Source organism: Lycium barbarum, chromosome 3 (assembly GCF_019175385.1).
Source record: "Lycium barbarum isolate Lr01 chromosome 3, ASM1917538v2, whole genome shotgun sequence".
Classification (NCBI taxonomy): Eukaryota; Viridiplantae; Streptophyta; class Magnoliopsida; order Solanales; family Solanaceae; genus Lycium; species Lycium barbarum.
This window is the reverse complement of record NC_083339.1, coordinates 15,654,921-15,668,776: the sequence shown is the minus strand read 5'-3', so window position 1 is coordinate 15,668,776 and position 13,856 is coordinate 15,654,921. Positions and strand designations below refer to the sequence as shown.

Here is a 13,856-nt window from a genome sequence, read left to right as displayed (position 1 = left end):
ACTACTCCTGATTTTTACAAAAAATAAGCATAATTGCCCTTTAATGATTTGATTAAGCTAGTTAATTAATTAAATGATAATTATTTGCAAAAAACTGAGCCCCTTATTATAGATATTTTCCTTTTTCTTGATTTTTTGCCTTGATCACAATTAATTTAATTATTCTTTCATTTTAAGGAATTAGCTTATATTTTTAAGAAATTAGCCAGTTGGTATTTAACTTAAAATCATATGTTTGTCCTAATTTTCAAAAATTAGATTAAAAAGGCCATAATTGAAATAAGTACATTGGGCCAATTAATTAAAGTTTCAGGCCCATCAACGATTTAACCGACCTTTAAAATTATTATTTTTCTCTTTTCTTTATTATTATAAAATGCGTTGCAACCTAATTTTCCCCGTGGTTTAAATTTTCTCTAAGAGTATTTTTAAATTATAAATAGTTAATAACTAGATATATTCAGCATATACACCAAGTATACACACATATATGTGAGATATATGTGTATACACTTGGTGTGTACACAAGAAAAGGCCCTATTTTTATTCCTTAAGAATCAGTTGGATCGAGTCCAAGCCCAGTGGGGCTGACCCGACCCAAGTCGGCTGATAAGGGGAAAATCCCCCTTTCATTTATCATTTTCTCCAAGGCCAAATGGCCCCTAGCCTTTCTCTCATCCCTTCCCTTTTCCCCATACAACAAACCCTAGCGCTGCCAGGCTTCGAGCCTTCTCTCTCATTCTAGAAATGGCAAAGTTGCAGAGCGTACAAGGCTTTGCAGCCTTCATACACGCTTTTTGTGTGATAAGCATTAATGATCCAACCCAGTTTCGTCTTCTTCCTCCCAAACACGGTATAAGTCGTTTTCACTTTCAATTTTCCTTTTAATTTTTTGAATCTAATACACGATTTCCTGCATTTGTTCTTTATTTTCGTGATTATGTTGTTGTATTTGTTCAATTATCATTGGTTAAGTACAAACGAGCCAGATCGAGTATAATAATACTCAGATCTGGCCATGCGTTCTTAGTTCTGGTTGATTTCAACTGTAGATCCTTTTACAAAGGCCATTTGAGTGGAAAAATGTTAAGTCCCATATCGTTAATTTGAAGTTCCTTCACAGTTTCGGAGTTCTATAAATAGAACCCCAACCTTCATCACAAAAACAAGTTTTCAGAAGTTAAAAAATCAATAGGCTAGAATTTTAAGTCAAAAACTTGAAATTTAAACAAAAGTATAATTTTAGACTAAAAAAAACCTCTATGTCGGGTTTGAGTCCCTTAGTCAAAAAATTTATTTATTTTTCCTTCTTTGTGGTTGAGTTTGAGGGTGGAAGCACAAGGAGCTTTTGAATCCATTCTTGACAAAAGACTGCATCGAAAAAAGGTTATACCCAACCCCTTTTATATTTTGTCATTCTATTTATAAGTTGATATTTAGTCTGTGTTATTAAGTGTTCTTGATTGGTGGCATTATAGTAGGATTTTGACTTAAGTACTGTTTAATAAGCCTTAAGATGAACCCTTTCAGAACATGATGCCTTATTTATTTTATGTGCCTAATCTAGTATCTCATTATTTGGTTTAAGTTGGATGTCCTAGATTTGTGCTAACCCTTTGCAAAAGAGTTTGAGATTCTTGGAAACTGGAAATGGTCTATATAACCTTTTTGATAAAGATCAACAATGCACCATTAATATACACATATTGAAATAAGAGGTGTTTAGTTTAATCAGAGAATACATGGGATGTTGTAAGGCAGTTGGAATATTGATTTGGATTGTATGACTCTTTGGTAATACTGCTTGGTGTTAGAAAGTCATAATGTGATAATACCCATCTCCAAAGGGATTCATGACTTAAGCACCTTTCTAGTTATGTCTGAGGACCTTTGTTTTGCATTATTGAACATGTCCTGGATTACCATCAGTTGATTTGTGATATTTTTCTTTTAAAATAAGACTACCCTACTCCTATCTTACCATGCTTAAGTGAGAACAACTTTAAAACTGTGCCTAAAGAGTGTGTGTGAAAATGTGTTGTCTTCTATGGCTGATGCTACATTGCTGTAAAAATACCGTAAGTTGACCCTTTATGTGATTTGTTCTTATTCTCTATTAGCTTGTTAAACTGTATAAGTGTGCAGTAATTGTTTTGACTTTGGTAAATATGGTAAAAAAGGATTAGGGATACATGCAGATTAAGAATTCAATATTTCATTAAATAAGAAACCACCATGCTCTTTCTTAGAATCAGTCTAGCTTATTGTTTCATTTTGAAAGCAAGTTAAGTTAAAACAAGGTTAATAGCTTAGACATGCTTTTGTTGGGAAATTAATGTGTTTGAAGTTCTTATTTGATTATGACCTCCTGATTAAGCCTGACTAATGAAAATAACCAGCTTGTGGTGGACAATGTAAGGAGGTACTGAGTGGACTTAGCCTTAATAACTAATCATTATTAAGTTAGAGGTTTGAATAGGCAAATCAGAGATAGAACCACAATGAGAGTTAGGATAGGAAGGTATTGAAAGAAGACTGTTAGAAGGAAAAAGAGGTTAGGCTAAAGATGAACCCTTAGGTTGTTAAAAGTGATATTACTCTGCTAATTCAGTCTATTAAAACATGACTGGAAGGGGGGGGGGGGGGAGGGTGAAACTTCCTAGACTAGCTTGAACCTTTTGCATATTCATGAGAAGAACTCTGTCTAGAGACTAGATTGGTAAGGGATTTGAGCCAATCTTTTGCTAAGTAATTAGTCCCTTCAGAACTGGAATAGAAATCTAAGATGTTTTCCATGTGACCTGTTTATGAAGATGCCATATTGTTTCTTGGCACCTGCATGATAGTTCAGGGATTTGTTTCATTTGCCAGTTAATGTCTATCTTTCCTCTTCCCTTTTCTCTTCCTTTTTTCTGTGAACCTTGTTATGTCAAAGGCTTAAAGGTTTGGTTTTTCTTAGGTAATAAAGGATATTTATTAAAAATGAGAATTGGTTCATGGCCATTTGGCAATTTTCTTACTTGAACTCTCTTTTGTATTCTATTTGAAGGTTCTGAATGTTTCAAAAGAAAGTAATCATGCCACATCTAAGATCAAACTGCCCATTTAGCATGTGTTGTTAAATCATAAGATTTAGTACATGAGTTCTATTGAAATATAACTAGATTAAGACAAAGATGGAAATTTGCCTACTGTCCACTATTTGAATAATCTGTGTTTGGGCTTGATCTCCAATACTCTGTCTAGATATTCTAGTTGTCCTTATCTCCTTAATTGTCTCATGCACATTTTCCATGGTTTGGCCAGATGAAGTTTGCAATGTGACATAACCTGTTGAATTCCTAGACTGATCTAAGTTAGTTCTGTGAAGTAGTTTAATGAACTTGTTGATGACACCTTGACTCATGTTGTTGATTCTATATGAATTTTTGCTGGCTTCTGGTGGTGAAAAATGATCCTAATCCTAGCCTAAATGACCCTGCCCATTTATATGTCAATGCATTTGAAGTTGCTAAGACACTTGGTTGTAAGTAAATTCCTGGTAGCAAATATTCTTTGTGATTAGAAAAGATTGAAGGTAAGCTAAAAAACCACATGGCCAGGAAGAGTCTTTTCAAAAGGTGCATTGAGAGGGGATCTAAAAAGTAGTGATCATGGCACTATTGGATTCACCCCACCTTCCCTTTGTATAAAAGGAACCATGGCACTTTCCTAAGCCCATGGTGGTGCATGCTGACTGAATACATCTTTCCAAAATCATGTGGATCTTGTTGCTAGGACCTAAAGGATTTGTCTAAAATCAAACATGCATTGATAAGTGGCTTAGTAAAGGCTTATTGGTGAACTTAGGAGCATCTGTACATGACTGAATTGGAATACAAAGGGAAGAACTTAAAGGGAAATAAGAAACTTGGATAAGTAAGAGATTGAAACTGAAACAGAGTTATAAGAAACTGTTGCGGTCATGTAGGTCCTCTTTTTTTTTTATATTCCACCAAGGGGACATGAATGATTTTATGCATCTTTTCCATGCTATTTGTGCAGCCTGCATGATTCTACTTGATTGTTTTCATCTTGTTGAGTCTAACTGGGACTTGAAAGTCCGCCCACCTGCCATGTTTATGTGTTTAGCTGAATTGAAATTTATTTCTTTTCTCATGTTATAACTGTCAGCTCAGTCTACACTTGGCTTTTGTAAACTATAACTTGGAATATATTTTCCCATTTACTAGGGTCCGTTTGGTTCTCTATACATGTGCAGCGTGTGTTTATGACTGAATTCTACATTGGAATCTGCTATGACTGTACATATTCATAAAGAAACAGATAAGCTTATTTGGCATAGACCACTTTTGGCTTAAAGTAATGCATAGTATGATGAATATATTCATGTTCCTTGGTGTGATTAAGTGGCAGTAATGATGTATAGTGAAATATTATCTTTGATTCTTAGGGGTTATATTTTGCATTTTTCTTCTGTATCCTGGGTTGAAGGCTAAACTGTTCAATGATATCTGATTCTAATTTGGCATTTGTGTTTGATTGTGGTAATGTTGAAGATCATTTGGGGTTGGTCAAACCTTCCCCCAGTGCCAGTCATGTTTGGGGTTCGATGAAACCCCTTGAATCTTGCGCTACACTGGGAATAAGGATGGTGGCAACCACCCTAATCTCATTCCAAAATACTCAGCCCACACATCACTAAAGTGAACTAGGAGAAAAAGTATCATGTAAGAGCAGTTTGGTTACTTCTATCTTAATATTATTACTATACGTGTATATCTTCTATGTACATTATGTGAATTTTATAGGATCCAGTCTAACCAATTTCCTTTTCTTCCCCCCCCCCCCCCCCCCCCCCCCCGACTTTCGCATAGCCACTTGGGCCGAGGACACAGCCTCTCTAAAGGCCCAATAGGACAATTCTTTCAAATTTCAGCTAAGTACGAGCAAGGGAAGCTAATATGCATTTATGAAGGCCCCAACCATGGGTTAAAATGGTTAAGGGGGCTTGGTGCACCCTGAGTTATTTCATTCTTGTTGTATGATATGTTTACCTTCATACTTGTATTTGTAAACTCACAACATTATTGGAAACCAAATGGTTGGAACTAGACGCTTTAGGCAAACGGTACTTAAGCCGTTTAGTGGGACTTTAGGCTCCCTCACGAATTTCAAAAATCCTTCTTATTTTTCTTATTTTCAAAGAGGATTTATAAAAGAGGCAAATTAGATGGTTTTCCTATAAAAATGAATTAGATTTAGAAATTCGGGTAGATGTTAGCATATAAACACTTTTTACCAGAATTATTTGTCAAAGTCCTCATTTCAGAATTAAAAGGAACACTGCTCTTTTTCATAACAAAACCAGTTGTAAAAAGAAAATAAGAGGTTTTGTATCACGGTGAACTCAAAAATCAAATAAAAAATGTATGCTATGCCTTACTTTAAAAGTTGGCACGGTTTTGGATAAAACCTAACAAAACAAAACCGAGTTTTGGGCTAAGGCCCACCAAATTACCATAAGCCCAGATTTAAGTTCAAAACTGGTCTTAGGGTTTATTTTTAAAAGACCAATAGAAATATGTCTTGGGCCAGAGCCCATTAACACTTTTATCAAAAATCATCATAACTCTTTTCCCTTTAAAATAAGTATAAGCTTATAAGATTTTGAAAATTTCTTATTTCCAAAAACATATGGTCGGCTGTTGTCCTTGCAAATTCAATTTATTTTTGCGGTCCAATGCCGAATCAAGATGATTTCTTTTAAAGAAAATGTGCTAAAACATCCTTTAATAGAAGTAGAATAATAAGTAAGGAGTTCTTGGAGTGCGTATATGATTGACCCGAACCAAGTGTGGATTAAGGCATGAACTGGAAATACATATATACGTTATCATAAATAATTTCCCTCTTTACAAAAATATCATTTATCCTCATATATAAGAGGAAAGATATTTGTTGGTATATGATAGATCCAACCTAAAAATAGCCCATATATAAGGGAACTATACTCAATTTTTTAAAAAAGAACTTGATATGCAATAAAAGGACAGATATTTACGGGAATTTACACTAAATAAATAGTTCATGCAAATACCCAGACATTGGAATTCGAAGGTCAACCGTATAGTACGGATCCTTAATATTAGGGTGCCTAATACCTTCTCTAGGGGATCACCAGAACCCTTACCTAGAACTTTGGATTAAGAAGGATTTTTCACGGTGAATGAATAAACCCTTCAAAATTGGTTTTCCTAATTTCCTAAAAATTAGGTGGCGACTCTTTTAAAATAAAGTCCGAAAGAGCACCAACGAGTTCGAAGTAACTTTTTCCGAGCGCTAACGCCGCCGTGAAAATGTGAACCGTTACAAGTGTTATGATTACCATTAGTTGTTCTAAAAGCTCTTTGGATCATGTGTATAATGGATGGGGACTCTAATAATAATAATTAAGTGTTAATATAGTGTAAAAAAAGCATCAAGTATTTTTATTTTATTTAATTATAGCCTTTTTAGGCAAATATTTGATGATTAAAGGCCATTACTTGTTCTAAAGCTCTTTGGATCATGTGTATTTTTTTTTTAAATTGTTTTATTACATAGGGGGTAGGGGAAATAGGGAGGGGATTACAATGTGGGGATTCGAACCCTCACCAACAAGGTGAAAGTTCAGGTAGCCAACCAACTGAGCTACTAGATCCCTACTTTGGGTCATGTGTATGATGGATGGGGACTCTCACATGATGTATTAAAGTGTTACTACATTGTTTAAATAGCATCAAGTAGTTTTATTTATTTTATTTTATTTTATTATAGCCTTTTTAGGCAAATAGTGGTCCTGGTTTATATATCACTACCAGTAGAGTATAGATCAACTGTGTAATCTACAATATACTATACCCTTTGGCTACTGTAAATTGCTGGTCTATGATAGACCTATCCACGCTCCCTTAGATTTATGCAGTTTGAGATTTTTTCTTCTTTTTGAGTTTGGGGTTTGGGGCTTGACATTTTTTTTATTTTGTTATTTTTAATTATTTTTACGAGCTTTACACTTGTGCCCATTAACCAGGCTTCTCATTCCAAAATAGTCCCCTTTATTTATGTTAATATTACTACCAGTAGAGTATTGACCAACCATGCAATCCATAATATACTTTATAGATCAGGTATTTTGTTTGGTGATTAATCAACCAACTTGGTCTATAATAGACCAAAGCTTGTGGATATTTCGACTTAGCATTATTTCGACTGCAACGGTAATAAAATTAGAATTTTAAACTTACAACGGTAACATTTAGCTTCATCCACGTATAAAACAGACCCAAAATGCCAAAACTCCTCCATTGTCTCTTCTCTTCATCAAATTCTTTCATCAAAATCACAAAATATCTCAGCTATCTGAAACATCTCAACCAAATAAACTCGACAAATGTTTCTGCGGTGACGACGCTATCTTGAGGACATCACACACCCTAAAGAATATAGGTCGCAGATTCTTTACTTGTGCAATTGGAACTGTGAGTTTCTAGTTCCTAAGGCATTTTTCTTTACGTGGTTTCACTATAAAAGCCTCTAATTGATTGGCGTTTTGTTAGGAAGATGGTGGTTGCGACTATTTCAGGTTTATTGAACCCCATCCCGATAGAGTAGCAAAGAAATCTCAAAAGAGCCCAGGAGGATCTAACTCAGCACAATCTAGATTAATACCCAAGTTTGAAATGCAGCAAAGGCTCAACGAAGCTGAAGAACAGAGGGATCACTTGATAGTTTAGCTGAGAGACACCGAAATAGAGAGGGATGAACTAAAACAGAAGTTGATGGTGGCTGCAGAACAGAGGGATCAATTGTTGTGTGCTTCATTAGCAATGTTATGTTTGCTATTTGGAAATGTGTGATGGGTTTGTAGTGGGATTGGGTCTTTCATTTTGGGTGTATGTATGAAGTATTATTAAGAATATGAAGCAAATTTTATTTATATGAGTTTGCGTATAAATCTTATTCAGAGTCTATAATAATAATCATTGACTCACAGTTGATAATCATAAACATTAACTCAAGTCTATAATAAACAAAAACACATTCAAATCCATAGAGCAACAACACAGTTAGATAAAAATGTTGCAATGCTCCAACCTTGTCATAAATTACCTCTTACAAAATTTTGCTCGTCCAAATTCACAAGGAAAAAACACAGTTGTCATAAATTGTTTGTTAAAACTTAAAACAATTAAAAGTAAGAAATAAAATTATTTGTTAACATCCACCACACATAAATTAATTGTTTGTTAGAACCCAAATATCAAATTACTCCTTCGTGGAGCCATTAATTTCCTCGACAACAGTCGGCACAGCGTTTTCAGCCTCAAACACAACATCATCTTCACTTGTCACACTAAGGACTTCTTTTTCATTCTCAGCTTCAGCAATAGGGAGTTCTTTTTTCCTTCTCAACTTCAGCAGCATGGACTTCTTTTTCCTCTTCAACTTCAGCAGCAGGTACTTGTTTTTCCATCTCAACTTCAGCAGCAGACACAGCAGCAGGGAGATCTTGAGCAGTTAGCACATGGACATCTTGAGCAATTGGCATATGGACATCTTGAGCTTCTTGCTGGTCAACATCAACCTCATCATTAGCTTCATTGAGAGCTTCTTCTTCTTCTTCTTCTTCTTCTTCTTCTTCTTCTTCTTCTTCTTCTTCTTCTTCTTCTTCTTCTTCTCGCTCTTTCTAATTCTTTCCCCCTCAACATAAGCGACAAGAACCTTCAAAGACTCCTCAATCTTCTCCACACGCTGCTTCAGTTTCTCATGCTCCACTTGCCCTGATGGGTCCCCGCTTGGTGTAGTACGACCCATAGATGTCCCACTACCAACATTATCTTTTGTGGCTAAATTACCACCAACATCTTCCGAATGATTATTCTTGACCTCTTGAGTATAGTCCTCATCAAAATACTCCACGAACTCCTTCCGCGACCTACTAGAAGCCTTCGAGGAATGTTTTGGTGTAATCAAAACAGTCACGCCTTTAAGTTCAGTCACGCCTTCAAGTTCACGCTTCAACTCATCAATGATTGGATCATTAGTATCATCATCATATGGCACCAGATTTGTCATGTAGTCCTGCTCGGACTCAGGCACTGTAGGGATGAGGTAAGGGTGCACTATCTACAAATAAACAAAACATTAACGTTAAGCTCATCTTTTTGCAAAAAAATAAAAAAATAAAAGACTCCAAATTTATACCTCAGCAACTCCAGCTCTATTCTTAAATGGATCTCCTTCGGCAAATCGCTCTATCTTCTTGGTGTGCCACCTAAGAATCCTAGGAATAGGGAAAGGAACCTCCTCTGATTTCCCAGCATTCCTTCCAAGTGCAGGAAAAACTTCATATGCCCAGGCCTATAATCACAGAAATAAAAGCTAGTGAAAAATAAACAAGACACAGTCTATACTTTATTGCACCAGTGGTTTATAATATTTACCATGAATGCCCAGGGGAAGCCATAGAGCGCATATGATGCAACCTTTTTCTCCGTGTGCACCTGGTGGTGCTTGGGAATGTCTATCTTGTTCTTCAAGTAGTCCAGAGTGAGTTCAAATGATTCCTTTCCCCAAGGATAGCTCTTGAAGAACTCCAAATCGTCTGCCATTTTTATCAGGTCATGCTCCACACCCTTTGACACATCTTTGGCAAGAAATATTGTGTGCGCAAACCACACAAGACAACATTTCAGCTTTTCCTCTTTGTTCATCCTATGCCCTCTTACCATCGCCACTAGTTTTTCTGCAGAAATCTTTTTATTGCGACAAACTTTTGCGCAGAATCCTTCCCCTTTCTTAAGTACCATTTCCTCTCTAGTTCGGCTGGGATATGATCCACAGTTTAGACCAGTGATCAAAGCAAACTCATTCAAGCCAAAACATGCAGGCTTGTCATTCACTAAGAACCACATCTCACGCTTCTTCTACTCAAGCACATGACGAAGAACCATATAGTACACCAACATTCAATTGAATCTATTGAAGTGTTCTGATATTTTTCTAAAGTGACCAAAACAGGAATGCCTGAACATTTTCCTAAGTTTATGATCTTTTTGGGTTTTTTTAAAATCATCAAGCAATGTCAGCCTACTCCTAACCGAAAATTTTGCTGGAAATGATTCGTAATCATCCAGCCAATTGATCAGGCCATACTTGTCGACGTTAATTGTCTTTGCACAATATGGCAAGGACAAGGGACTATCATTTTCATCACCACCAGACCCTTTAGAAACATGAGGATCATCTCTTTAACCTTCCTCGACACTATACTCATCATTATTCTCTTTTGAGTACGCTTCATTTTCAGGTTGTAAAGTTTTTCTTTTTTTACCTTCTCGGCTAACTTCTCTACCTTTTCTTTTTCTATCATCAGATGTGGCCTTAGAACAGATTTGAATTATGTGCCCTCCTCTTCCTCTAGATCTAACCATTTTTTATAATCTATATACAAATAATACAGTGATGTTTATCATCCCCGACAAAAAAATAAGAATAATCGACAAAAAGTCTATTAATAGACCATGATGTTGTCACGACCCGCCCAGCGGGCCATGACGGGTACCCGGAGCTGACTACCGAGCACCTCGTATCGTACCACTATCGTCTTAACCTGTACGTATATAAACTCCATAAAACATGTACACACACATATATATATATATATATATATATATATATATATATATATATATATATATATATATACATAAACCCTTGCGACGGCAAAAGAATAATATACAGAATGTGCAATGAGGGTTACACAACATCCACTACCCACACATGAGTATCTACGAGCCTCTAGCTAAAACACTGAAGTCATGAGGACGGGACAGGACCCCGCCATATCCAAGTATATACACAAAAGCATATATCAGAACTGCACCTCCGGAATATGGAAGTGCTCATGTACAAGCTGGTGTGGCTCCTAGGAAGCTGGGTCATCTCCCTGCCTACCTGTGGGCATGAACACAGTGTCCAAGAAAAAGAGGGACGTCAGTACGAGCAATGTACTGAGTATGTAAGACATGTATCATACAATAACAAGGAACAGATAGAAAAATAAAGGTAAGAAGATAACTGGTGTCTGCTTGCCTCTTAAGGCGAAGTCATGCATGCATGCTCGTAAAAATATCATCATATCATGTGTTGTTGCGGAGCGTGCAACCCGATCCATATATCATCATATATCATTATATTGTCGCGGAACGTACGGCCCGATCCATTACCCATATATCCCGCGTCCGGGATGATATCATAGATACCAGCTGATCAGGTGGCTATGCGTCTATAGCGCCTCACCTTTCCCCATGTCCCCGATGTACATATACATATCATATACACATATAATATATGTAGCATGCATGAGAGCCCAAACAAAAGTGCACCTTATCGGAGTGACGTAAGGTCGTGAACCTTCGATTACATTATGGCGTCGTCCTCACCGTAAATCTCACTTTGAAAGAACTAATATTTTGAGGTGAGGCAACAAGGGCAAATAGTATCAATGAAAGCATAAGCATAAAAATATCTGCATCATGAAGTCATCATCGTCATATTTATCGTTATGGAACGTAACTCGTAAGAAGTTTCCAAAGTTCTTCAAACTTCATCTTTAGGGATGTAAGAAGGTCATGGAAGTATAGGGAAGAAATTATGAAACAAGAGTCATGCCTTTGAAGGAAAGGGGATAGCCTTACATAACGTTTTCGTTTAACTAATCTATCGCTTGCTTATTCTCCTTTGATGCTCACGTTTCTACCTTCAAGAGAAGTCGTATAAACATTAGCCAATCGATTACTTAAACGTGCTTACTAAAGCTAAAGAAAATTGGGTAGCATTTCCTTTGTTTATACTACTTTCCCCATATTCTACATCAACTCCTAAACGTTCCTAACGACATTTGTCATACCCCATTTTAACCGGGTTAAAGTAGAGTACAACATATTGGTGATTCCTATTTTTTGTTTATTTTAAGGAGTCGCCACCTAATTATTTATGGTGAATTAGGACACCTAAAGTTTATTAAAGTTATGTTTAAATTTAACTCTGTTTAAGGTCTGCAAAACTTAAGATTCTAGGTAAGGGTTCAATTAGTCTAAAGGGAAGGTATTAGGCACCCTTTAAGACCCATTAACAATGGTTAACCGACCGGACTTATGATTAGTTAGGCTAAGTGTGAATATAGTATTATAGAAAAGAACGTAGCTTTGTAAATGTGACTAAAAGTTATAGATAGACCTGTAAAAATGCTATTTAAAATAGGACTTGTAGAAAAACAATTATTTGTATAAAAGAAGATTTTAAGTGCTATTAAAAGTAAGACCTACAACAGACTAATAGTTCAATATAGACTATGTAAGGATTGTTTTAATAAATATATGTTTCAAGCGTTGAAAAAGAGCTAAAGTGAAGAAGTTATCCACAGAACTAACTTGCCTTTTTATTTCTCAAAATAAGCTAACATTAGTGTATAATTTGTGATGTTTTGAAAATCCTAAGATGAAAAATGATTCCTTTAACCCAAGAACGTGTAGGCATGCTTATTTGAAAATCAATTACTTCAAATAAATGTTATAGATACTATAAATAGTTTAGAACATAAATAGAAGTGAATGTAATTTGTGGAATTAACTACCCATTACTAAACTAAACCCCTTAATGTCACTAAGGTTCATCTAAATTAACAAACAAAAATGTTAGCCATACAATACACATTAAATGCGCACAAAATAAAATAGAGGAGTAGATGTAATGTAAATGGGCTCAGCCCGTTTGGGACTGCTGGACCTATTTGCTGTTGGGCTTTGGCCCAGCAAATTTCTTTTTATATGTTGCTGCGGATTGGGATGCTGCTGTTACTGTCTATTGGGCCTTGGCCCAGAAGTTATATTTTGCTATTTTTTTGCCGTGGACAGTGCTGGACAGGAGAAGAGTCATGTTGGGCTTTTAGCCCAACGCCATATGCGGAAGAAGAACGAGTCTCTCGGACTCGTATGCGATGGTCATGCATAAAAACAAAAGAAAAGGATTAGTATATAACCCAATAAATAAAATTAGACATATGTAATGCAAATTCAAAACAGGCCAATGGCCTTCAACTAAAACAGGGGAGGGCTGCCTATGATTAGTATATTAAACAAGCAATGGAAAAAGAAGTTAAACAAATGTAATGGGTCCATGTTCGAATTAGATGTCCACAAAAGAGTTTCAACAACCACACGAATAACTGAGCAGCGGCCCACAACAATGCTCAAAATCAGTCACTACTCTTTTAACCCGGACAGGACTCGTATATATCTGACATAATCAACAATATTCGCATACACACAGATTGATCAAACCAGCTTATATTAAGAAACTAAGCTAATGCTAACCCGAGATCGAAGAGGCGTAACTATCAACCGACATGTATTCTAAAGCAAAATACCATATATGCCCAGATTTATATACTAATACATAACATCAGTCAACATAAACTAAACAACTAACATGATGTCATTGGCTTATCTGATCGTTTTGAATTAACGAAAGGTTTTACTTCAGATCATGAGAATTAGAGTATGATATCCAGAAATAGGCTCGACATGATTTATTTTTTTGAACTTTCACAAACGAAACACTCAGACATAACTGATATCAGGATCTGAGACATGTTTATTTCCATCTAACATACTAATCAAACTAAAAATAGAACTAGGCCCAGTATATGATTGCTAATAGAACTGAGCATAGAATATAAACTAGAGACCAAAACGAAACAGCAAACAACCTCGACATGTCATATAATCATTTCGTCGTATATAACCCCA

The 13,856-nt window shown here is 35.9% G+C and overlaps 1 long non-coding RNA gene across 1 annotated transcript; it reads left to right on the top strand.

The window, feature by feature from the left end:
• The first annotated feature begins 658 nt into the window (after window positions 1-658).
• LOC132633759 (uncharacterized) lies at window positions 659-5,129 on the top strand. Its single transcript, XR_009579789.1, has 2 exons — window positions 659-853; window positions 4,878-5,129. It is a non-coding gene; the product is annotated as an uncharacterized LOC132633759 (long non-coding RNA).
• The last annotated feature ends 8,727 nt before the right edge of the window (window positions 5,130-13,856 follow it).